This window comes from Nycticebus coucang, chromosome 18 (genome assembly GCF_027406575.1).
Source record: "Nycticebus coucang isolate mNycCou1 chromosome 18, mNycCou1.pri, whole genome shotgun sequence".
Lineage (NCBI taxonomy): Eukaryota > Metazoa > Chordata > Mammalia > Primates > Lorisidae > Nycticebus > Nycticebus coucang.
The window spans coordinates 724,472-751,292 of NC_069797.1; the positions used below are offsets into that span (position 1 = coordinate 724,472).

The 26,821-nt window shown below is 36.8% G+C and overlaps 1 long non-coding RNA gene across 1 annotated transcript; it reads left to right on the forward strand.

Moving 5' to 3' along the window:
- Positions 1 to 319: 319 nt before the first annotated feature.
- Positions 320 to 21,000, forward strand: LOC128570642 (uncharacterized). Its single transcript, XR_008375598.1, has 4 exons — positions 320 to 442; positions 12,809 to 12,875; positions 13,942 to 14,130; positions 20,825 to 21,000. It is a non-coding gene; the product is annotated as an uncharacterized LOC128570642 (long non-coding RNA).
- The last annotated feature ends 5,821 nt before the right edge of the window (positions 21,001 to 26,821 follow it).

Here is a 26,821-nt window from a genome sequence, read left to right on the forward strand (position 1 = left end):
AAAAGTAGTAAATTTAAAGTTAAGACATTTGCTCCAATCGCAATGCTCAATGAATAGAAAAACGAAGTGGCTATTTTATGTTCATTTCTCTGTACGTACATGCATGAGGAGTAAATTTTTCACCAAATGTATTAGAGGCTTTTTTGGAACAAGGGAGATAAACACATTACAGTTGACTGTGATGGGCCCTGAAGATCATAGGAGCCTATGACACAATTAATACAAGTACAAAATCTCCCATAAAATTTAAGAAACAATATAGCCAGAGGTCCCTTTGTTTTCATCTTTCTAGGTGCATCAAGAAATTCAAGACAAAAAACACAATTAAATTATCAGATATGTGGACAACCAGCTGTTTGGCTGAAGAGGGAGAAGGCAACACCGAGGCTGTGAAGTCCTTCATCTTGGGCTGGCCCACTCAGAACTTTGTGGCCACTTTCAAGTAAGAACCACAGCTTGTCCTATATTTACCTTTCTGAGCTATTGTGGTCATTTCTGTGATGAGAGGGAAAACTTCAGGCCAATTTTATTCCCCAAATTGGTAGAAAGATAACATTTTATTCTGATTGTTTATGAAATCTATAACTGATTTTTACACCTAATTAAACCAATACACTTGTGTGACATGTTTCCCCTAAGAGATTTTGGCTTAAACTATATGAAGAGTAACACCACTATTGGGGACTCTTGTCATTTATCTTGGTTTGGCAAATCTCTTTTAAAGGGGCTCTTCTGTGTCAGTGTCCTGCCATGGGGGCTGGGTCCACTAAGACCTGTGGAAGTGGCAGCAACCGACTGAAGAAATATAATGTTAGAAACAATGGCAAAGAAAGAGACATGAGACAGAGAACAGAATTAAAGGTGGGAGTCAAGGGTCCATTGACTGTTTGGGGGATTCCAGCAATGGCCCAGAGTGTTTGATCCATTCTGCTTCATAAATATTCATTTGCCCAGAGGGTAAGATGAGGGAGAGAACAAAGATGCCAGCACATTCTTTGAGTGAGCATATCAGCCCTTATTGTATTTGTTTTTTAAGGGTTTGAGTAGACTTGAGAAATCTGAAATCTGAGCCTTATAATGAGACAGCATCCTGCTTGAGATCGCACACACAGATTTCTAAGGAGGTGTTAAACTCCATTACTTCCCTGTTTAGTAAAACACCACTGCTGTTAATCTCCTCTGAGGAATCAGGGAGAGGCAGGAATTTTCCTCCCATCACCACCACAGAGGCTCTTCCTCCAGGATAAGGGATTTAAGCTCTTCCACCCATATCTCAGGGTTTGAGCTACTGCCTTGGTTTCTGCCCAAGGAAAAGCAAATATCCCAAATGGTTGTCTGCTTTGCCTGTTTACTATGCAGGAAATGACCCAGTTAATGTATCTTTCTAGGTCTTTGTCATAGTCTCTTCTGTGGCCATTTTTCCTCAGAGTGCTCACAGACCCAGCTGAGGTGTTTAAAAGCTCTACCCCTATCAGGCTAGAATTTCAGAAAAGGCAGGAAGCTAGCTAGCATTTGGCTAGCTTAAATGTAAACTAGCTGACTTTTCTTTGTTCCAACTCACTCAGCTTATTGTTTAATATTCCTCTGTTTCTGGGGGTGCTCTCCCTTGCCAAGAATGAAGTCTTCGTTCTCCACCCTTCCTGCATGCTAAAACAACAAAGGGGACTTGAACTTCTAGGGATATTGAAGGGGAGTAGATTGGTCAAACCCTTCAACTCCCTCTTCAACATCCCCTTTCCTAATGGCTAGGTGTTTGTTTTACATACCGAGCCTTTGAATTTCATAAGTCTTTCGAAGCCACCGAAATGGCATGCATGAAGCTAATTTTATAAAATATTCTGATTTAGTTTGCATAACTGATTTATCCTCCAAATTTTGCTAAAGAAGTAGTTTTTCATCCTACAAAAAAAATTGATGTCATGACATACAGGGTTGTGAATTCTGTATCAAGTGTTGATTTAGTTTCTATGGAAATGTGGGAGTTGAGAGCAAAGTATAGATTTTAAGGAGTAAACTTCAGTTTTCCAGGATTCATTATTTCCTGGATTTTAGGATTGAAGAATTTGTTTCCTCTTCTCCTGACTGTTCTTAGTTGGTACTTTTCAGTTTGGGGGGAGGCAAAAATCACAGCTGTGAATTTGAACACCTTTAGGATTTGTTTTTCCCTTAAAGATGTAGGGTCCTATAGATGAACCTGATACTTTTCATTCTGCTTTTCTGCCCAGCACCACCAAACTGTTAAGGCTTCATCCAAAAGCCAAAGGACTAAAGTTTTTCAAGCTGTTAACCTTCTCTAGTAAAGACAGGGATATCATGGCATTCTACTCTGCAATAGTGCCATCCACAAGAGTTTTTGTTTTTTCCTTTTTTTTTTTTTTAAGACATTGGTGCATAAATCATGAACACATTTGTGGCATTTTTGGATTCAATGTGTTGAGTATAGGTACAAATTGGAATGCTTACTCCCACTAATCAACATAGCCTTCACTTCATTTACCCAATTAAAACGTTTAGGCATTTGTGTTCTTCACCTGATAGAACCAACTTGTACTTGCAATGTGCTCCATAGGTGTGGTTCCCCTACTAATCCTCCCTCTATCAACACAACCCTTTCCCTTCCCCTCTCCCTCTCCTTTCCTCCTTCATTCTAGGCTAGAGTTGTGGTTCATTTTTCATATGCAAGTGTGAGTCCTTATAAATTGGTTTCACAGTAGTACTGAGTACATTGGATTTTTTTTTCTATTCCTGAGATACTTAACTAAGAAAAAATATTTTCTAGCTCCATCCGTGTAAACATAAAAGAGGTGAAGTCTAGATTTTAAGAACTTATTTGGAAAGAACATATGTTTTTATCTTTCCTTGCATGTCTTATTTTTCATGGCAGGCATCCATAGATATCCTTATTTTCTATTGCTTGACCTCCTTGGAGTTCCATGTACAGAGAATCTATTTGTTGTGATTGTTGTGACCACACAACCTTTTTAATCAAATAATTTTCATGAAGCTTTATAAGAAAGGAGGGGTTGGGGAATGTGGAAACCAGTTTTATATACACTTTATTGCTCAAAAAATTTCTCTTGAACCAAGTGGTCAAGGTTAATATCTCCAGTAATGGCATGTGGATATCATGTACTTCTTGATATAATGTCATGTTAAAAGCAATTTACCTCCATGGTCCCCTCCCCCCATAGAAAAACATAATTCTATTGTAATAATGAGAAAATCATCCAAGTAACACAAATTGAGAGTCATTCTACAACATCACTGACCAGTATACCTCAAAACTATAAAAGTAAAAAGGCAAAAACAGGGAAAGACTGAGAAACTGTCATAGATCAATTTATTTTCTTTCTTTTTTCTTTTTTTTTTTTGGCCCTGGTCACATAATTTAATTGTTATATTAATAAAAATAACATAAAATCATGATTAAAAATTCAAGTAATGCAGAAAAATGACAAGTACAAAGTTTTAAAGTACCCAAGTTTTCATTCCTACTACAGAAAAGTGGGGGCTATTTAGAAGTATAGATACATGTCACCATTTAAATGCCTTTTTTTATTTATAGTAAATCATAGCTGTGTACATTAATGCGATCATGGGGCACCATACACTGATTTTATAAACAGTTTGACACATTTTAATCACACTGGTTAACATAGCCTTCCTGGCATTTTCTTAGTTATTGTATTAAGACAATTATATTCTACATTTACTAAGTTTCACATGTACCCTTGTAAGATGCACTGCAGGTGTTATCCCACCAATCACCCACCCTCTGCCCATCCTCCACCCCTCCTTCCCCTCTCTCTCAATTTCTAAGGAAACATGATAATTAAATGTACTATGGATACTTGATTAGCTCCTAGGCCAGAAAAAGGACATTAATGAAAACCCAGTGATGTCTGAATAAAGTCAAGAACTTACTTTATTTGAATAGTATCCCAAGATTGTTTTCTTAGCTTTAAAAAATAGTCATGATATTGTAAAAGGATAACATTAGAGGAAAGTTAAAGTGGGTGAGAAGGATGCAGGGGCTGTCCATCTTATTTTTATAACTTTGCTTAAAATCTGCCATTATTTTAAAATTAAGATTATTTTCTTAGAAAAAGGTGTGGAGTTTTGGCTTTTCTGATAATTGCTCTTGAAAAGCATTTCCTTGGGCTCCTTTTTCCCCTAAAGACAGCTTATTTGAGTGACATGGTACCCAGCTTGCCCTCAGCAAGACAGAACTTTATGTCCTCCATCTTTGAGATAATCTTCCAATATGTCTTTACTTTCTTACCTTTACGACAAACTTCTTTCCCTTCTGAATATTAGTATTGTATTTTTCATAGTCTTAAGTGCTTTTACCAACAGAGAGCTAAAGTGTCTTTATAAACTCAAGGATAACTGTTCCTTTTAGAGCACTTTTGTTTTTTATCCTGTAAAATTGTATGATATTAAGAACTATGAAAGAAAATAACTCCTTGATTGGAGGATAGAGCAAGAGGAAGGGAAAACCTAAGAAGTTTACACAAATAAGAAGATTACAGAGTTTGCCCGACATAGTTGGTAATTTATTTTTTGAAGCAATGTATGCTATGTTGTCAAACCAGTGAACACCATAGAGCAATGAGAAGTAATGATCTAAAGCTGCAGGCAGTAATCCAGATACATTTCACAAATGTAATGTGGAATCAAAGCAGCTAGGCCAAAGTAGCATATACTGTATGATTATATTTACTGAAAGTACCAAGACAAGCAAACTATTCTCTGCTATGGAAAGTAGGAATGGTGACAACCACAGGCAGAATAGGAACATCAGTGGACCTTCCATGGTGATTGTCTGTTTCATAATCTGGATGGTGGTCATGGAGGTGTGTTACACTTCAGCTATGTGCAGAATTCTCTACACATGTTATTTGTCAAATAAAAGTTACAAAATTACTAAGTCTCTTAAAATGAAAGATTTTTTTAACTTCTTTGAATAAAGTCAGTGGGTATAAAGAATATGTCTCATATATTCTCAACACTGAATAAACCCGAGCTTTGACATGAACTCTGAAAATGTGGGCATTTTAAAAAAGAAAATGTAATAATTTATGAAAGATGGAGTTTGCATCATTAACTATTGGTTGACAAGATGCTATGTGCTTTCTGGTGGCCAGTTCTGAGATATTGCTTATGCAGAATGTTGCAAAGCAACAAAAATCAGAAAAAAACACAAATACTTCTGAAGTGGATTTTGTTGGATCAAGAAAATAACTAAGGTTTCCAATTTCTCTGAAGAGATTAGCGAGAAGGTTTCAGAGAAGACCACATTGGTCTAAAGTTCATTTTATTTATAAGTTTAAGAATTAAATACACCTGGAGAAAACTATTAATAATAGCCATTTAATTCGAAATGAATTGAGCTTAAACAGGTTGTATTACTTAAAGGTAAGTTTTCTATGAACTCATTTGCTAAATTATAATTCTTCAGTATGCATTTAAATGTTGACATCTCTGAAAACATTTTGGTTGCTGAGCCAAGATATTTTTGTTCATATGCCAAATTTCGCCTTCACCTCTTTAATCTCAATATTAGGCATACTTTCCATCCCATGATGCTTTAAACTACAAACAGTACAATTAAGATAACTAATCCAGCTTTATAGATGTGGGAAAACCAAGTGTTGGATTATACATCAAGTATTATTGGCACTGTAAGAACTACCACCCTTGCTCATATAAAACCACTTGTAGAAACTCAGTGAAACAGAGGGTCTGTGTAGAATCCATAAAAAATAATTCACTGTAACTTGAGTTGATTTTGAAATTTCTCCAAAAGGACATTTTCCCTTTGGGCATGTCCAGAACACAGTTACGCTGAGGTTGCATCTTCCATGTGCAGCTATGTCAGTAACACCAGGCTGTTTCTATTTTCATCAGGATTGACAATCTTCAATATGCTAGCCTGAGTAGTTTGTGTGATTTTCCTCCTGTATTTTCTCTGATTGCAGTTCTTCACAGGAAAAAGACAAATGGCTTTCTCTTCTTCAGTGGTATGTTTTTCAGCATATATCGTTTTAATCTTTACGATGCAAGAAATGAATTCAACCTTTCCTGCAGAGATGTGCCCCAGATTGTTCTCTTCTCTTAAGTAGAAATTGTTCATTTGTCCTGAAAATAAGGTACCGTATGGAGTATTTGGGAGCTACTACTCGCTTTGTATGTTCTTTTCTTACATGTTTGGCTTACTTTCTAGGAAGGAGACTATTACTATTCAGAACATTGAGGACTAGTTATTTTATGTCAACCAGAAAGTAGTCAAGAATATCCTCCAACCCTTCCTGTCACCTCCTGTCTTCTAATTGTGACTAACAGTTTCCTCAGTGTGTGTATTAAGTTCCCATATCTGGAGGGCTTTTGCTGAGTACCTCAAAAGCCAATTCTTTCTTTTTTTTTTTTTTAATTGTTGGGGATTCATTGAGGGTACAATAAGCCAGGTTACACTGATTGCAATTGTTAGGTAAAGTCCCTCTTGCAATCATGTCTTGCCCCCATAAAGTGTGACACACACCATTATGTATATAGATTTCAACGGTAGATTTAGGCTCATCGGTCAGAACCATAGTTCTTCCCTCCTTCTTCTCCCCTTCTCCTCCCCAAGCAAGAGGTATTCAAGATTTGCACTCTGTCGGAGAGCAACATGAGAGGCAAAATGTCATTGCTTTGCTTTGCCCTTGCAAAGTATTACATATGCTTCTGTTGTTATCAGTATGGTGTGGACCTGTCCAGAGAAGGCAGGGAAGCTATAAGGATAAAATGTTACCCAGAGGTGCTTTAACCTGCTTATGCTTCTTAAACCTCACTAGACATGGAGGCCCCTATTCTTTTATCCGCCTTAGTCCAACATCCCAATTTCTGTTTATTTTCTTCCAACCTAGAAAGCGATCTGATTTTGCTGAGTCTTATCTTATGTCTATAAGCATGGCACATGAGGATATTGAATGTATTAGCAAAGCAGATTGATTTTGAAAATAATCTCTCAGCAAATTCCATCTAACTCAGTGTTTGCATTTGATTAGGAACATCGATCTGGAAAAAGTCAAAGATGACCCAAAGAACATTCCCTTAAAAATCTACACTCAAGATGTTGCCAATTGTGTCCATGTAAGTGATTATCAGGCAGTACATTTAATTCCAGGTTTCTGCATAAATCACATTACTGGGGATAATGCACGTAAGAGAGACAGGCAGGCAGACAGGTGGACTGTGCGTGTGTAGCACAGGGAAAAATGCATTTTCCTAGGTGTATGTATGTCTTTGTGTCTATGCAAAGCAAACTCCGGAGGACAGGAAGCAAGAGAAGCTTACCTTAGCTACAGTATTTGACATTTACACTCGGAAGGAACACCGCCTGTCAGAGGTCTCTTTAGTTTCTGTGCATTACTGTTTCCTGGATCTCATCAACAGCAGCTGCAGGGAATGGTAGTAAAGTTATTTCCACAAAGAGCTAATTCCTATTATTATTTATTATTATTTCCTATTATTATAAAGAATTTTTTCCAAGTTGTCAATTCTGAAGTAAAAAGTGGTTTTGAAAAGTGTGTTTTTTGAGTTGTTATGGATTGAATTGTTCAGGTTAATAAGTGAATGATGTGGGAAAGGTGACATTTTTAGGGGATTAGGATTTTTCTGCCCCAATTTTTTGCAACATGGGTCAAATAAATATTGTTTAACTGTAGTTATAATATATAATTGATGACTGATTTTACTACAAAATCCAGGATGTTATCAATGATGAATTAGATGGAATTTTATGAATAATCTTATGATACTATATCTTGTCATAATTCACCACAGCTCTAGCACACAAAATGGTTTCATTTGTGGAAAACTATGAAGTGAAGAATGGCTATGTTTTGGCTAAAAAGCAAAACTTATTCAAATGTTCTGAACAAGACCCATATGCCAGATATGATTTCTTGAGTGCAATGCTCAAATTTTTAAGGCACTAAAGTACAGAGATCTTCTGTAGAAAAGTGGAAATAAATATATTGTTATTACCACCTGATTTGATTCAATTGTTATGGTGGTTTGTTATTGTCACAAGATGATATTCAAAGAAAACCCCATAAATTTTTTGGAACACTTTTTTAAAATGTGAGTTCTTGAGAAAGGAATGATGTTCCACTCTTCAGTTAGGAAAAGATGAAAGATATGGTGGGTCAGGTGCTCTGTTGATACCACTAGTCCCCTAGAGTGTCATGGATGATTTGACACACTCTGTCCATTGCTCTCTGAAGCAGATTTCATGGCAAGCGTCTCTCTGCGGAGCTCTGCTTGCAGAGGGATTCCCCCACTTAGGAGCACTTGAGGGGAAGTACTGTCTTCTTCCTTTAGCTGTGCACAACCTGTCAGTGAATACTGCTATTGTGCAACCAAATAGCACCTTATCCATTTTTTTGTTTGTTTGTTTTTGTTATTCATTAGCTAGAGAGCTTTGTCAGGTGAAATTCACTTTTTTAGTATACCACAAAGTCATATGGCCATGTACACTTTCTGTAAGTATGATTCTGAACATGTATGCCAATTAATAAGAAAAACTATTATTAAGTAGGTAATTGGGAAGATAGATGCTTCACTTTATAAAAAACTCCATAAGATAATTTCTTTAAATGGATTGGTTTTAGACTTAACAAAAAGCAGAAACAGTTATTAAAATCAATTCTTAAGTCAAAGCCCAGTATTTAACATTCCTGTGACACGTCAGGCAAAAAAGTCTCTGGGTTGGGGCTTCAAATCTTTTTTTTTTTTTTTAAATAAATCATAGCTGTGTACATTAATGTGATCATGGGGCACCCTACACTGGTTTTATAGAGTATTTGACATATTTTCATCACACTGGTTAACATAGCCTTCCTGGCATTTTCTTAGTTATTGTGTTAAGACATTTATATTCTACATTTACTAAGTTTTACATGTACCCTTGTAACATGCACTATAGGTGTAATCAAATCTTCCCTGTTGTGCTCTCATTCAATTTGGCATAATCCTTGACGATACTAAGATTATGATTTGAAGTAGATACATTTCAAATCCTTTATATAAATAAAAATTTCTTAACAAACAACTTTAGAACCAATTTGTCATGTGAAATAATTGGCTTATGGAAAAGAATTACTGTTAATGGAGAAATAAGTGATACATTATTTGTAGATTTTCCTTAGCTTTATTATCATATCTTTAAAATATCATTATATTCTCATTTATGATACTTATTGGTAAATTTAAGGCCCTCTCTATCATGAACATAGCCCAAATAACTGATTTGTTGTAAAACTTAGGTATATGGAAAAATATTTCTTTCCTTTATAACATATCATTTTTCTCGATTTGACTGTTGCCTATTTGGAATTTTGCAAGGTCCAATGATATGCTTGAATCTTGCTGATTTTTTTTTTAAATCTCCTTTTTAAATAAGTGTTTCTTGCTATTGTTTAGCATATACCTATGACAGACAGATCATAGACTCTATGGTAGAGTTGTTAATAGAACTGAGATATCTTAAATTTTCAATTCTTTCTATGAGAGGGATTGGCTATGGAAAGTAGCCACAGTGTTTGACACAGAGAAAATTCTCAATAAAAATGTAAATATATTTTTGTGAACAGTTATTATTCATGTTTTGCCTAAACTGTCTTTAAGCCTTGCAAGGAAATAAAAGCCTGGACTGTAAAACCAGTACTGAGGAAAAGAATAAAGTTTCAGCTTTCTCTGTACTTTCCCCATTACGTTATGGGAAAACAAATATACAAATGAGGCACTGTGGATTTTTCCTTGTTTGTTGATTTTACTTTGATTGGGAGCTGTATCCCTGTACTGTGCCAAAAATACATTTGGTCCCCTATTTACTTGCTTAAGCTTTAATACTTTTCGGCCACACAACTTTTAATTTCAGAGAAATATTATATTAAAAGGCACAATTTATAAGGGAATACATGTAAATTATTATCAATTGTGTTCTACTGAAGCTTGTGATTGACTCTTTTCATAAAAAATCAAGACTACTTCTTCAGTTGATTTAAAATTTTTATTCACAGCTATATTTCTCATTTCTTTTTTCCTACAGTATAAAACCATAAGAATAAAGAACTCACACACCGCCAACGAAGTTGTGAAGATGTTTTTTTCTATTCTAAGAGTAACCGTAAGTTACTCTGCTGGATGATCTTAATTAGAAACACACTGATATTTTAAGTTCATAGTAATCTTATCCCTTTCATCAGAAGACACTGATTATTAAAGATACCATTACTTTGTCCCCTAAAATGTAGAAATTAAAATGAATAAGCTTTAATATTAGCTTAATACATGGTGGCATTCTTCCAATCTTATTTTAGATTGGTGTAAACTGCGGGTAGAATGAGATTGGACTATAATTTTCAAAAATAATATGCACCTTGATTGTACTATGAGAATTGTACAATATAATATTTTTATGTCAGATCCGTGTTGACAGAGTTTGAACTCCTTTTTCTCCTTCCTACATGACACTATATTTCTACTGCTCCTCCATGCAACTATCCTGTTATTTCTCCAAGGTTCAATCTCTCTCAGAAAGGCCAATTCTCAAGGATTTTCTCAGTGTACCATTTTACATAAAGTAACATTGGGTGACCACACATCCTGAGAATGAGCTGGCTAGTACCTCTAATAAATCAGGAAGGAAAAAGACAAATTTTGTGTTAGACACTAGATTCAAAGAGCTGTAGTGTGTACACCATACTCCTTTCTGTTTTGCCTTTAGTTTTTGTCCCTTTCCATTTTCTGTGGCACAGGTGAGTGTTTTGAAATTGTAGCAGTAGAGAAGATGAGAGTATTTAAAGATGAGGTAGGGGAAAGAGAACTGGAAGGTTTTCTCATTGTGTCTCTATCCATTATATAAACAGCATACAATGAAAGAGTACCTTTTGTTAAAGGGAATGAATTAAAAAAAAAAAAAGAAACTAAAGGAATCACTGTAAAAATGCCATTCCTCAAATGAGGCTCTCTGATATTAGAGCACACTAATGCTATTATATGACATAATGCACACTTAAGATACACCATGATGTCATTATATGTATGTTGATTTGCTTGTTTGTGGTGCTATAGGAAGGCACAACTACATCAGGGACTTTACCAAAGCAATGCAAACATTGTAACCAAATTATTTATTACCCTCATTATCACACTGAAAGAAGAAAGACTAAATCATAGGAGAACCAAAATTTTGGATAAGAAATCTGCTTTCTTTCTTACATGAGATTTGTAATATAGTTAAATGTATATGAACTGAGTAAAGCAGGCACCTCTGCATTGATTTTTATTCTATACACCTATATTTAAGGGAGGATATAGTTTCAGGAGTAGAAAGGAAGATGAATGACATGATTTATTTTCTTATCCGGCTCTTAACCTTTGAATAAAATGGTCAAGCTTTTCAGGAAAAATGTCTATTACTTTTAATAAGAATTGAGGATATTTGGTGATAGCTATTGAAGGGGATTTTTAGTTTGTCTTCAGGTGCCACAGGAAACAATAGATTGTGTTGGATTACTCTTCAAATTTATTTATTTTATTTTTTATTTAAAGTTTTTTTTATTATTATTAAGTCATAGTTGTGTAAATTAATGTGACGATGGGGCACCATACACTGGTTTTATAGACCATTTGACATATTTTCATATTCTTCTTAGGAAAGTATCTCAAGAATGGAAAAAAAAGTAACCAATGTACTCATCCCTACTATGAAATGAATTTATGGCTTTCATATGAAAGCTATAACCCAGTTACACTCTTCATATATACATTAAAAATTTTAGCTAGGAGACATGGCAGGGTCAATGTCACAAACTGAATATTTTGTGGTTGCAAAAGGGAGTGGTTGTAAGATATTCATCATACCTAGAATTCTCCATTATAAAGGTAGGCCATGATTTTTAATCTGAATTTCAAGGCTAGGATATGAAATATTGCCAACAGATTTCTCTGTTCTAGCTTTATTGGAACCATTTTTATTTTATCCTTCCTAGAAGATTCAGCAAAATCTGATGAATTAGTATAATGTTTTTTCAAGTGGAGTTCATAGTGCTGTTGGGTCCTAACTGTAACAGTGAACGATTGTATTGTTTTCCGTGACTACTAGGGTTATTTTCTAGGTAGAATTCTTGTTCTTTTCTGTCCTCAGTGCTGGACTTAACCAAACTCAAGCCAGTGGAAACTGTGCCAGCTACCTATCTTCTCAAAGCCTGTTGGTAATTCTTCTGCTCAGAAGTAGCTGAGCTAATAATCAGCATTTGCCTTTTTACTTTGTCATCACAGACACAGCAGCATTTGTGTCTTTCTGGATAACAAGGTTGTCTTTTCAGGGCTGTACTGGATGTCCATTATTCTCTGAGAAGTTTCAATATTAAAGAAGTCCAGTCTTTCAAGAGGAAATTCACCTTTTAGAAACAGGAAGTTTGTTCTCTTTTTGTTAGTGAGCCGACCTCCAATTTGACATTTTATGGCCTGTCTATACAATGAGGGCCTGATTCCACTTCAGCTCATGGATCCTGAGCCATCACTGCATGGAGAAAAGCAGGATTCCTGAGTCCTCTACTGGGGGCTGGGAAAGAGACACTAGTTCTAGGAATCAGCATTCACATCTTCAGAATCCATCTCCATCCTCTTCAACGTGATAAGAATTTATAGTATCCATAATTTTCCTTTTGCAAAGCATACAATGTCAAAACTACGTCCTCATTTAGTCCCCAAATTTGAAAGATTTATTATAACTTTGAATTCTTTTATCTCCAAGGGCTCAGACACAGATTACCAGTTGTGGGTAAATTCTGGAAAGAAAAAGGAAGGATATCCCCTTGTTGGTAAGGGTTTGCAAAAGTTCTTTATTTGACATTTTAATTGTAATGTGACTTGCACACATCCCTTGTAGATTACCAGCTTCCTATTTTGATAAATGGGTTTGTTTTATTGCTGTTATGGAAAACTCCTTGTGCTCCATTTGCTGAATGTTGCTGTAGTAATTGATAGGAATGGAACATTGCATTTTGTGCCTATACCAGGTGGAAAGGAAGAGTTAGTGTTCAGGGAATTACATTCATTAATAAGAGAGGAATAGAAGGGAACTTAATCTCTGCAGTTTAAAATGTCAAAGCACAATGGTATTTGAGGATGACACTAAGAGAATGCAATCACTTAAAGTGTGATAACCACAATCTCATTGTAGTCAGGTGACTAGGATTTAGTTTGTCTAGTATGTAAATTTCTTTTTGTATCTGTTTATTGTGTTTCTAATGCCCTGATTTCTTCATTCTGATCATTACCTGGGAAAAGCAACCTCAAAGGGAAGCAGTAAGAGGAAAGCCTAAATCAAGCCAGTTCCATTACTCTTGAGTGACTAATTATGCAACCAATAAAGAGTCATTAAAAGTCTTTCACAGATAGACATTATATGGTAGATAATAGTAAAGATAGTGATGCTTGACATAGTGTAATGTTCCTTGTTCCTTTTGTTTATGTAACGTTAGCTGCTAATGGTTCCTTTTTGGACCCTTATTATACTAGTGTGAGAGGTAGAGTAAATGTCTGGTTAATGTCAAAGAAAAAACAAGAATACCTTTCAATGTTTTCAGATCCAAACACAGGAAGGCTCAAAATTATGCAACTTCCAAAATAATCTCCATATTTATTCCAAACAAGGTAGCCTTAAGGAACTAACTAACTCCTCCCTAATTGCTCTTCAGACTACTATGGAAGGACCACCAGCCTTATGCAGGCATCTCTAACTGCAAGCATGCAAATGATCATTTAGTCAACAAAAGGGTTCTTTCAAACAAAAGTTCCAGGAGTAAGGGCAGAATGTTCTGTTTGTAGCACACCTGATGACAGCACCAGTCAGTCTGAAATGTACATTTAGATTTTTCTGTGTAGGACACGAATACCCATACGGGATACTGATGAGTCACCTTCGAGACAGTGAACTCATGAGAACAGGACCAAAGGGCACGACCAGCACTTTGACCTTCCAAGAGCTCTCCCTTATGGAAGATCTCCCTCCAGAAATACAGTGCCGTTTCAGCCTCAAGCCAAAATGTCGGGCTGCAGCCCAGCAACACCAAGGTGAGTTGCTCCTCTTCTTTCATAGAGTCCTCTTTCAGGAAGCAGTAAGAGGAAAGCCTAAATCAAGCCAGTTCAAGCCTAAATCAGTCAGGTCATTTTGCAACACATTTTTAGTACAAAGGCAAAGACTCAGACATCTCGTTAGATCACATCAGGTACATTTTTCTTTCAAAGATACTATAGTTTTTAAAGGAAAGATGAAGTTTAAGCACAGGACAGTTTTAACATCTGCAATAGGCATGCCTGGCTTATAACTAGGAGTTCATGGCAATATGATCTTTCCCTTCTTTCTTCACCGTTCTGTTCCCTTTCCCTCGTGCCTACTGCAGAGTCCAAGGCACTAAGTAAATTCTGCAGTGCTTCTATGCCTACTTGCACCGTGATACACACCTACTGTGTGTTCCCCCGAGTGGTCACGTTCTCACAGGAGGCTGTCAGTGATGGGTACTAGAAGATTGTGATGCCCAACCTGGCCCCTTGTACTGATAATTACGTGGAGGCTAAGATGAGTCTTCCACAGAAGTCTCTTCTAAGCCTAATAATCTAGTAGGGATTGCCAATGTACATCATCCAAAGTTGAGAATGCTAAAAGTGATATTCAACATACCGACATCCTAATTTATCCTAGTCTATACATGAGACATAAAACTTCAGTCAGAAGTAAGATTCTATCAGAAACAGAAGAAAGTAGTAACAGAAAAATATGAGTGGGAGGGTAGAATATCGATGCTGAATTTCAGCATTCCTTTGGCGGTTTGAAGTAACTAGGCTATCCAGCGAACAGTGACATTGCATTTTACAAATGAGCAAACTCAGGTTCAAGGAATATGAATGAAGTTTAAACACAAGGCATGAAGCACTTCCTGCCATGTGACAGATTATAATCATCAACTGGGCTTCAGGTGAAATTCGGAAGTTCTTTATCTCTCTAATATCCAAAGTATGTAGCATTAACAAAAACATTTCTCATAGTGAGTTAACCTTATCATAGAATAACCCTACTTTAATAAAAAGCTATGTGCTATCCACATTTAGAGAAAGCAGATTATATCAGAAGTCATTATAAAGGCTTTTCTTGCTTTAAGTGGGAATATACACCAGAGGCCTTTTAAACACTATCTCCTCTAGCACATTTAAATTGTTTAATTTATGATTTTATTATTGTGCTACATTATTTATAGTTTCTGAAATAATTGCAACAGCAATTATTGAATCTAATAATTAGCAACAGTGAATCTAATTCCCTGTCCCCCCCCCCACATTTTTAACATTTTATTGGACAAAGAGCATTATAAGTGCCCTCTCTTCTCTTCACACAGATGTCATTCCCTGACTTATTCCTTATGGAAAAACTGGATTCCTTCTGCCTCCTTTTCAACCTACTGAGCTCTACCATTTTCTACACCCATTAGTTCCCTCATATTGTTTATTTTATCTGGCAGAGCAGTTATTTATTTCTCACTTGTGTGAAGTACAAATGTAGATGTCTTGGGGAAGATGTAGAAAGGCATCTGTCCTCTTCAACCAGTCTCTTTCATAAATCACAAGGTCCAGGTGGCCCCTTGAATTACTGAGTGAGCCTCTCCATCTTTCCTTCCCTCCTTAGCCAACTTGAGTTCTAATATTATCATGAGACTCTATGTCTTCCAGATAACCTGTATTTTCTTGACTTGCTTTCCTAATTATTTCCTGGAAACATGCTATGTCTGGTTAAAGTCTAAGCACCGCTACAAGAAATTATACAATATCAGGGTAGCTTGGTATCACTAAAGGCCAATTTTAGTTGAACACTCCACTGGGTATTCTTAGTTTGATTTCTTTGAGGCAGTTTCTGACTACTTGAATCGACTTCATTATACACATCCCCACACACATGCACATCCAACTCCTGCCTCTTTCTTTCTTTTCTTTCTTTCTTTCTTTCTTTCTTTCTTTCTTTCTTTCTTTCTTTCTTTCTTTCTTTCTTTCTTTCTTTCTTTCTTTCTCTCTTTCTCTCTTTCTCTCTCTCTCTCTCTCTCTCTCTCTCTCTCTCTCTCTCTCTCTCTCTCTCTCTCTCTTTCTTTCTTTCTTTCTTTCTTTCTTTCTTTCGTACAAGCAGACTTTCACTTTTTCACCCTTGGTAGAGTGCCGTAGCATCACAGCTCACATCAACCTCCAGCTCTTCGGCTTAGGTGTTTCTCTTGCCTCAGCCTCTTGAGTAGCTGGGAGCACAGGTGCTTTCCAAACAGTCAGCTACCTGCCAGTTTCTACTGATGGTCTGACTTCATGCTGTATGTTTCACTTAAGCTATGGGTAAATCAGTAGATCAGCCATCACGGACGTCCTCATCTTGCGGACTTCAGCTATATTTACATCCATTGAATTTGCAGTATCCATCTTTTTTTATAGATGGCATATTGTGCTTTTGGACCATTAGCTTTTTTGGTATAATTCTTGGGTCATTTTGTATTATTAGGTCATTTGATGAGATATTATAGAGATACTATGGTTTTTCGTCCATGAAATTGTGAGCTCAAAGAAGGCAGAGGTTTCGGTCTTTTTGTTCACTTCTATATTTCAAATACCTAGAACAGTGCCTGACACATACAAGTAAGGACTTACTGATTGAATGAAAAAATTCATAGACCTGGGCCATATGCTCACAAGACACACAAAGAAAATAGCCTCAAAATAGTAGTCTTTCCTACTCCTCTACCTTAATACCTATGTTGTCCAAAACTACCTTTTTAGATCCCTTGTCGGTTTTATTTTAATGAGTTTGACTAATAACTGGGGGTCAGGGACTGTAGGAGTTTTTCTCAGGTTTGTTGATGATTTGCTAAATTGACAGCATCCTCTCTTTGGTTCTCTCTCTTGGAAATTAGGATAATAGTGACCACACATTAGGTGATTGATGCTAAATGGGTTCAGGGATGGAATATTTATAGACCGATGTTGCCAAGGTCTCCCAGAGGATCACATCTCCTGTGCAACTGCAAAACCATACAGCCACTTACACATTGTTTAATATAGAGCCATTGGGTAGAGAATGCTTTATAGAACACAGTTTGAATCAAAGTTGGCAAAGTTTTCCGTGTAGAACTAGCTAGTAAAACTGCAGGTCAATACAAACTATCAAAGCTATTTTACCTAAATACTTACACAATTCTTTGCTTGATGGAATTTAAAATATATTAACCATTTTGTGCAACTTTTTATAGCATGGGACTACAAATGAGAAGTGAATGCTTGTGAGGTAGAGTTTCAATGTTGATATAATCATCAACATTGATGGCAAATAATCTCATCTGTAATGAGTTTTTGAAATCTCATCTTGCAAACATCTTTCACCCATAGGAATTGCCAAATACTGATATCATTTTACAAGAATTGACCATTAGTTGAGCATGTTTCTCTTTTGGATTGTAGAATTTTGTTAGATTCCTCATTTAATATTTGTCTTTTAGCATAAAATCACCTGTTCCTTGGATCTACTTTCCCTGTCATTGCAGGGTTCTCTTTCGTGTTTTCCACTTTTGAGAAAATTGGAGATTTTCTTCCTCTGGGGATTTAGATGGACAGAATAAATTTCCAAAATAAAGTTGTAATTTTTATGATTATTGTCATGTAAGCATGAAGTTTTAATCCTTGTCTAATATTCAGTAGCCTTATTTAAACATGAAAGCAAACACTACTCTCAATCTTACCAGATTTATTCAAGGAATCTAGATTTACATGAATTCAGTTAGCTGAATGATGTTTATAGTAACAGCAAGTTGTTATCAAATGTTGATAATGAGAAAGGAAAGGCTATGAATTAGAAACTATGCAAGATAGTAAATGTTACTGAATGCTTTTCTCAGTCCCAGAGGCAACCTGAACTCTCAGAACACATACCGTATACCACAAAGATATTTAAGATAAAGGAAAGGATTCAATTTCACTTTATCTTCTGTCAACATTCACGCTATCACTGCCATAGAAGTTATCAGAGCATTCTTCCTAAAAAGTTTGTGAAAGTTAAAGAAGATCAACTCTGACAGTTGTAGAAAGAAAAAAATGAGGTTAACTATGAGCTAACCAGACTGAGTACAACTATTAAACATACACATTAATGTACATATGAAAACAGACATTTACACAGATTGACATTGCTGCAAACACAGGAACCCCTTATTGTATTTGAGAAGATTTTGTTTTCTACTTTTGGAAAAGGTAGCTTTTAGGAATATTAAGGCAGGAGGAAAGCACTTTGGATTAGCAGTTTTGATAGTCCTTCCTGTCTGCATTCCTCCTGAAGGCTGTGAAATCCAATGGATGCTGAGGGGAAGTCCTCTTATGAGGAGGAGAAGATTCCTATCTTGACAGCTGAAAGAAAGATTGCTGTGACCCTTGCCCTGGGCAAAGTAGTACTTTTTAGACATATTTCAAATAATCCTATCATTAAGCCTCTGAAAAATTGCTTTTCAAAATTAATTTTAATAATGAGGAATGAGGGTAAGTCGATTGCCCAAACGAGTTTCTGAATCAGGAGTCTATGTGGATTCCTTACCCCAGGGGCAAAGAGCTACACACCAGAGTATATGAATACGGTGATGCACTTACTGCATCCCAAGAAAGGGAAGTGCAGATGATCTGGCAGAATGATGTTAAAACCATCTACCAAAATGACATTAATATGTTTATCTTTTCACTACTTGGCTTTTAAAGTATTTGATTTAAATAGGTTATTCTGAGGATATGAAATGCTAAGACACATTAGCAAGTCTTCTGAACAATACGGAAGACTTTCTTAAGATTAGCATTTGATATCGCTGGCTATGTCCTGCACCAAAAGACCTTCTCCTTCACTGTTTCATTATCAGAGAATGGTGGTAGCTAAAGATCTTCTCTGGGTAGCTTTGTTTGGTGTCATAAAGAAGAATGTCACACAGCCAGAGTTTCATGACTGATTTTCTTTCGTTCTTACTGGCGAAATAGGGCCCACCCATGACTGGGGACAGCCTCGTCATATGGCTCCTCACACTTTCGTTCCAAGAACCATAATTGCAGGCTAGTTTGAATCTGCTCTACAAATGCAAGCTTCAAGGGTCATCCAGAGCTTTGGGCAGGATGTACTCACAATGTTTGTCTTTTTCAGTATCAGGTGTTCTCTTTCTGGGGTCCCCCCTCCCTTTGCATCTGCTGTGGGTACCTCTGTTTTGCTTCACTAGATCTTCAAGCCTGCAAGAGAAGAGGTCTCTCTCTGCATTTTATTCACTCTCACTACCCTGAGGCCTGCCTTCAGACTAAAACCTCTAGAAATGTAATACACGTCCAGTGATATCACATCCCCCTGTCTAGGTGTCAAACTTACACCGCTAGTTCTACGTTGTCTGGGTCACTTTACTGCCTTCCAGTGAGTTGATTTGTGTTTGTTTTCCAGAGCGTGCACTTGTTACCTGTTTCTGTGTGTTGTGGGGAAGTAGCAGGGCTTAACTACTTTTCCAGGAAGTGGCACCTCAAGAGAGCTAGCTTTTTATGTATCAAATCTTGTGCATATCTTCTAGGTTTCAGATAAAATAAAATTTGGCACAGATGATACAAAAACACTTTTACATTATGGCATCCCAAAATTATATCTTCCAGTTGACTTTTCTTCCTTCTGCCTATTTTGTTCATGCTGTATATTTCTAATAAAATTTCATTTCCTTTTCTAGTTTTGTTCAATAGTAACGTCTTGAGTATTTCATCTATGCAAGACACTATGGTAGATTCTCTATCAGTTGAAATCTTGTCCATTCCAAATACAAATCATATGCAAATGCCTTCAAGATTGTGCTTCTGTGTGCTACTGGGTAGTGGTGATACACGTCAACCTGAATGCCTTTGGTAGTGGGTTCTTCCCTTATGAAAATTTATTTGTTCCTATGTTTGCTTTTATTCCCACCATGATTAGTCTCCTTTTCTGTGAAATAAAAAACTTCATTTATAAGGGCAAGTCTCAAGTTTGCATCCATTCTTGCTTCCTGAAACATACTTTTTAATGTTGGTAACCGAAAAGAAACATGAAAGTATTTGTAGTATCAAAGGAAGTAAAAAAATTGTAGGACGTTAACTTCCTGTCTGTGTTCTTAATAGTAGAGTGGGACATCAGGTAACAAAACACTCTTTCTGTGGAACATCTTAGCAGAAATAACTTATCTCCTCCTTCCCTTCCTCTTCCTCTTATTCTTTATTCTCTTCCCATTCATTTTGTCTTTCTCTTCCTTCAATTCTTTGTTCCCTTCATCTTGTCCTTCCCAAGTTCTCTTCTCACTTTCTTTTTCCCATTATTTATTTATGATCAAATTCAAACCTTTTCACATACTTAGTCCTCATTTAAATGGGAAAATATGTGTGTTTATATGCAACACTTTTTGTTTTATGTTGTTTCAGCCCGAAGGAAAACTTTTCTTTCACCTTTGACAATTTACCACCAAAACTCAAGTAAACAGAATGACGATGTTTCTGAAATAAAGGGGAAACCCAAATATTTGATGTTTTCTATGAGCCTTCTTTCATTTATACACTATGGTAATGTAACCTGAGTGTTTGACTAGTCAACGACAAAAGATCTAGGAAAGTTTTTCTGTCTTTGAGCCTTTGTAGCAAACATACTTCCAAATGGAAACTGTGGTACTAAGGGAAAGTGAGATGAACTAGTTTTGCTAATGATATCCAATTCCATTGTTAGATTTGGATCACATGATATCTACAAGAACATGTATCATCAACTGGGCCTGCTGCTGTCATTCTGGCACTGAACTGGAGAACTCACCTGTGTCACCACCATCTTCTTCTCCTGCCCCAGGGAAGATCTTCGGAGTTGCCCTGCCGAACATTTGCGACTATGGCGATATTCCTTTACCTCTCTACGTAAGTCTCATTTTCATAGTAAAATAATGGAAGGGGATTTGGCAAGTGAGAGTTCTGGGAGAGAAATCTTTCCCCAAATGGATAAAGTGTAAAAACTCTTAGTTTTGTCTAAGGATCTGTATTAATAATAATTTTGAGTATAAAAATCTGATGTAGGACAGTGCCTGTGGCTCAGTGAGTAGAGCGCCGGCCCTTATACCGAAGTGGCGGGTTCAAACCCAGCCCCAGCCAATAAATGGAAAAAAAGCTGTTGTAAATGTTGTAGGAGGCCATACCTCGTGGCTTACAATGGTAATCCTAACACTCTGGGAGGGTTCGGCAGGTGGATTGATGGATTAAGGAGTTTGAAATCAGCCTCAGGAAGACTTAGAGCTTGTGTTTACTAAAAATTGAAAAACTGAGGCAAGAGGATTCCCTCAGCCTACGAGTTTGATGTTGCTAAGAACTATGAAGCTGTAATACTCTACTGAGGGTGAGAAAGGGAGACTCTGTGTTCAAAAAGAAAATCTAGGGCGGCGCCTGTGGCTCAGTGAGTTGGGCACCTGCCCCTAATTTCAAGGGTGGCAGGTTCGAACCCAGCCCCAGCCAAACTGCAACAACAGCAAAAAAAAATTGCCGGGCATTGTGGTCGTTGTAGTACCAGCTGCTTGTGAGGCTGAGGCAAGGGAATCGCATAAGCCCAAGAGTTAGAGGTTGCTGTGAGCCGTGTGATATCAAGGCACTTTACCTGAGGGCGGTACAGTGAGGCTCTGTCTCTACAAAAAAAAAAAAAAAAGAAAGAAAGAAAGAAAGAAAGAAAATATGATTTAAATACTGGAAATTCATGAGGAAGACATAATATGAAAAGATAATCTAGTCAACTGACCACAAGAAAGAGTCACATAAACTTGCTTGTGTTAATGAGTTGACTCTGTAGACAGAGATGTTTCATTATCCCTCAGAAATCCTTTCATGAACTCTCATGGTTGTGAAAGTCTTCTATTATCACATTAGGAGCAGTGACTACTGAATCTTATTCTTAAGACTGAATACATTTTTATTTGTATTTCAAGTGTCTAACCATAAAAGTACGGTCTCTCGAAATTATACTTTGAACACAAAATGGGTGCAATGAAAGCCCCTGAGTTTATATTCTCTGCAATGGATACACGAAGTGGATCACTGCTAAACACAAAGGAGTGACCCGTGAGCACTGTGCTACACGAATGGCATGGCATGCCACATTGCACAGCTATGAGTGCTGGGCACTAGTCAAGCCACTAGGCGTTGGCTCTCACAAGACATTTAAGGGACAGTTATTATCAGATCATCCTCCCTACAGAAGAAATGTTCTGGAACCTCCAAACTTTACCCTAGGTTCCATAGTACATAACATAGAATAATTATGTTTTGAATCTCATGGATTGCTTTTCTACAAAGCCATTCTCTTCCTCCAGTACAAGTAGAAGACGGAAAGAAAACTAGAACACCTTTAAAATACTGTCAGCAATTTTTAAGAATACAACACATTCTTGTTAACTGAGGTCTCCTTGCTAGACAGTAGCGCCCCTGAATTTAATGTTCAAATCTAACTAAAATGTTGTACCTTTGGACCAAAAATCCCCCTAACCTCACTACCACTCTTACCCTGGTAACTACCATTCTGCTCTCAAAAGAAATTGAGTTTAATCCTTCTAGCCATCTGTCTGGATCTAGTCCTACAGTGCCTTTATCTTAGCACATCCCAGACTCTGGGGGCCAAAGAGGGCATGTACCTGTCCCCTTGTTCATGGAGATGAAGTGCCTTTTTTTTTCTTTGCTTCCCCATAGGATGTTCTTTTTTTCCTCAATGCCAAGGGACCCCTGACGGCTGGCATCTTCTGGGTCCCTGGTGACAGTGACTCCTGCAAAGACATTATTGAAAAACTGGATGCAGGAGTTGAAATTGATCTTGGGCGTGAAAATCCCTACGTCTTAGCATGTGTGCTAAAGGTAGGAAAAATCCTCTGTTTGTCACCCCCCGTGTAGCTCTGAAGCAGCATATTTCTTTTCTTTGTTACCTTATGAAAATTATTCTTGTCTGTAAAGACCTATAGCAAACTGAAAATCAAATATGTATGAAAAAAAATTTATCATAAAGGAACCTTAGACCTTAAAAGCCACCACCAATGATACGACATATCAAATATGCTTTTTAAATTTTCATCTCACAATAACCCATCTTTACTTCCGCTACTCCTACCCCATGTACAAAACACAATCTTATTCAAATCTAAAATAATCCAAACCCACTCACAGATGTTGCAAAAACCAACACCTTGCTTCTGATGATGTCTCCACTATCGCACTCTCTTCCTGGTGAAGGTAAAGATTTCAAAATTAATCTTGGGTGAAACTTTTTTTTTTTTTTGTAGAGACAGAGTCTCACTCTACCGCCCTGGGGTAGAGTGCCATTTCATCACACGGCTCACAGCAACCTCTAACTCTTGGGCTTACCCGATTCTCTTGCCTCAGCCTCCCCAGCAGCTGGGACTACAGGCGCCTGCCACAATGCCCGGCTATTTTTTTTTTTGCAGTTTGGCCGGGGCTGGGTTTGAACCCGCCACCCTTGGCATATGGGGCCGGCGCCCTGCTCACTGAGCCACAGGCGCCGCCCTTGGGTGAAACTTTTGAAAATAGATACAGAATTGTACCTTAATACAGAAATATTCTTCTACCAACACAAGCCAAAAATTGCTGAGATCACTGACAATTTCTTTCATGTACATAGTTATCATGCAAATATCTTCTTCATACTTTCTCCCCTGTTTCTTTTCCCCTTGAATGCTGAGTCAGAATGTTTTGAACATTTGGGTTTTCTTTTACCTTTATGACATTTTGTATTCTATACGGTTCTTTTGCTTCAATCATGATTAGTGAAAACTTTATAACCTCATAATTAGAGTTGGGACTTAATCATTCTGCCCCACAAACTCAGAAGTGCCATATATTTATTTTTTGGTTTATTTTTAATTTATTTTTATTTTTTATTGTTAAATCATAGCTGTATACATTAATGTGATCATGGGACACCATACACTGGTTTTATAGACCATTTGACATGTTTTCATGACACTGGTTAACATAGTCTTCCTGGCATTTTCTTAGTTATTGTGTTAAGACATTTATATTCTTCATTTACTAAGTTTCAGATGTACCCTTGTAATAGGTGTAATCCCACCAATCACCCTCCCTCCACAAATCCTCCCCTTCCCATCTCACTCTCTTCCCCTTCCCTATATTCTTAGTCTATAACTGGGTTATAGCTTTCATATGAAAGCCATAAATTAGTTTCATAGTAGGGCTAAGTACATTGGATACTTTTTGTTCCATTCTTGAGATACTTTATTAAGAAGAATATGTTCCAGCTCCATCCATGTAAACATGAAAGAAGTAAAGTCTCCATCTTTCTTTAAGGCTGCATAATATTCCATGGTGTACATATATCACAATTTATTAATCCATTCGTGGATCGATGGGCACTTGGGCTTTTTCCATGACTTAGCAATTATGAATTGGGCTGCAATAAACATTCTGGTATAGATATCTTTGTTATGATGCGATTTTTGGTCTTCTGGGTATATGCCTGGTAGAGGAATTATAGGATTGAATGGCAGATCTATTTTTATATCTCTAAGTGTTCTCCAAACATCTTTCCAAAAGGAATGTATTAATTTGCACTCCCACCAGGAATGCAGAAGTGTTCCCTTTCTCCACATCCATGCCCACATCTCTGGTCTTGGGATTTTGTGATATGGGTTAATCTTACTGGAGTTAGATGATATCTCAAAGTAGTTTTGATTCGCATTTTTCTGATGATTAAGGATGATAAGCATTTTTTCATATGTCTGTAGGCCATGTGCCTGTCCTCTTCAGAGAAGTTTCTCTTCAAGTCCCTTGCCAGGCCTGTGATGGGATCACTTGTTCTTTTCTTGCTTATACGTTTGAGTTCTCTGTGGATTTTGGTTATTAAACCTTTGTAGAAAAAATAACAAGCAAATATCTTCTCCTATTCTGAGGGCTGTCTGCTTGCTTTACTTACTGTGTTCTTGGCTGTGCAGAAGCTTTTTAGTTTGATCAGGTCCCAGTAGTGTATTTCTGTATCTTCTTCAAATGCCCGGGGTGTCCTCCTCATAAAATACTCACCCAGACAGATTTCTTCAAACGTTTTCCCTGCACTCTCTTCTAGTATTTTTATAGTTTCATGTCTTAAGTTTTAATCTTTAATCCAGTGAGAGTCTGTCTTAGTTAATGGTGAAAGGTGTGTGTCCAGTTTCAGTCTTCTACAGGTTGCCAGCTAGTTCACCCAGCACCATTTGTTAAACAGGGAATCTTTTCCCCACTAAATGTTTTTAATTGGATTTTCAAAGATCAAATAATGCTAAGTAGCTGGGTTCATCTCTTGGTTCTCTATTCTGTTCCATACATTTACCTCTCTGTTTTTTGTGCCAGTTCCATGCTGTTTTGATCACTATCGATTTATACTATAGTCTGAGGTCCGGTAGCATGAGTCCTCATGCTTTGTTTTTATTTCTGATTAACATGTTGGCTATTCGAGGTTTTTTTCTGATTCCATATAAAATTCAGTATTATTTTTTTCAAGGTCTTTAAAGTATGATAGTGTAGCTTTAATAGGGATTGCATTAAAATTGTATATTGCTTTGGGTAGTATGGACATTTTAACAATGTTGATACTTCCCAGCCAGGAGCCTGGTATGTTTTTCCATTTGTTAACATTTTCGGCTATTTATTTTCTTAGAGTTTCATAGTTCTCTTTATAGAGATCTTTCACGTCCTTTGTTAGATAAACTCCCAAATATTTCATCTTCTTTGGCACTACTGTGAATGGAATAGAGTACTTAACTGTTTTTTCATCTTGACTATTGTTGGTATATATAAAGGCTACTGATTTATGAATGTTAATTTTGTAATCTGAGACACTCCTGTATTCCTTGATTATTTCTAAGAGTTTTGTAGTAGAATCCTGGTCTTTTCCATATAGACAATTTTATCATCTGCAAAGAGAGAACGTTTGATCTCTTCTGACCCTATATGAATACCCTTGATTGCCTTTTCTTCCTTAATTGCAATGGTTAAACTTCCATTACAATGTTAAAGAGCAATGGAGACAATGGGTAGCCATGTCTGGCTCCTGATCTGAGTGGAAATGATTTCAATTTAACTCCATTCAATAAGATATTGGCTGTTTATGCTGTAGATGGCCTCTATCAGTTTAAGAAATGTCCCTGCTATATTAATTTTCTTTTTATTTATTTATTTATTTTTATTAAACCATAGCTGTGTACATTAGTGTGATCATGGGGCACCATACACTTGGTTCATAGATCATTTGACACATTTTCATCACATTAGTTAACATAGCTTTTGTAGCATTTTCTTAGTTATTTTGCTAAGAAAATGGACCTTTACATTCCACATTTACTAGGATTTACATATACCCCTGTAAGATGCACGGCAGGTGTAATCCCATTAATGCCCCTCCTTCCTCCTCCCTCCCCCCTCCCTCCCCTCCCTTTCCCCTTTCTAATTTTTTTAAGTGTTCTGATCATGAAGGAATGCTGGATATTATCTAAAGCTTTTCTGCATCAATTGAGAGAAATATATGTTCTTTGTTTTTTAATTTGTTTAATGTGCTGAATTATACTTATAGTTTTACGTATATTGAACCATCCTTGAGACCCTGGGAGAAAAGCAAATTGATCATGATGTATAATATGTTTGATGTGTTGCTGGATTCTGTTTGTTAGGATCTTGTTGAATATTTTTGCATCTATAT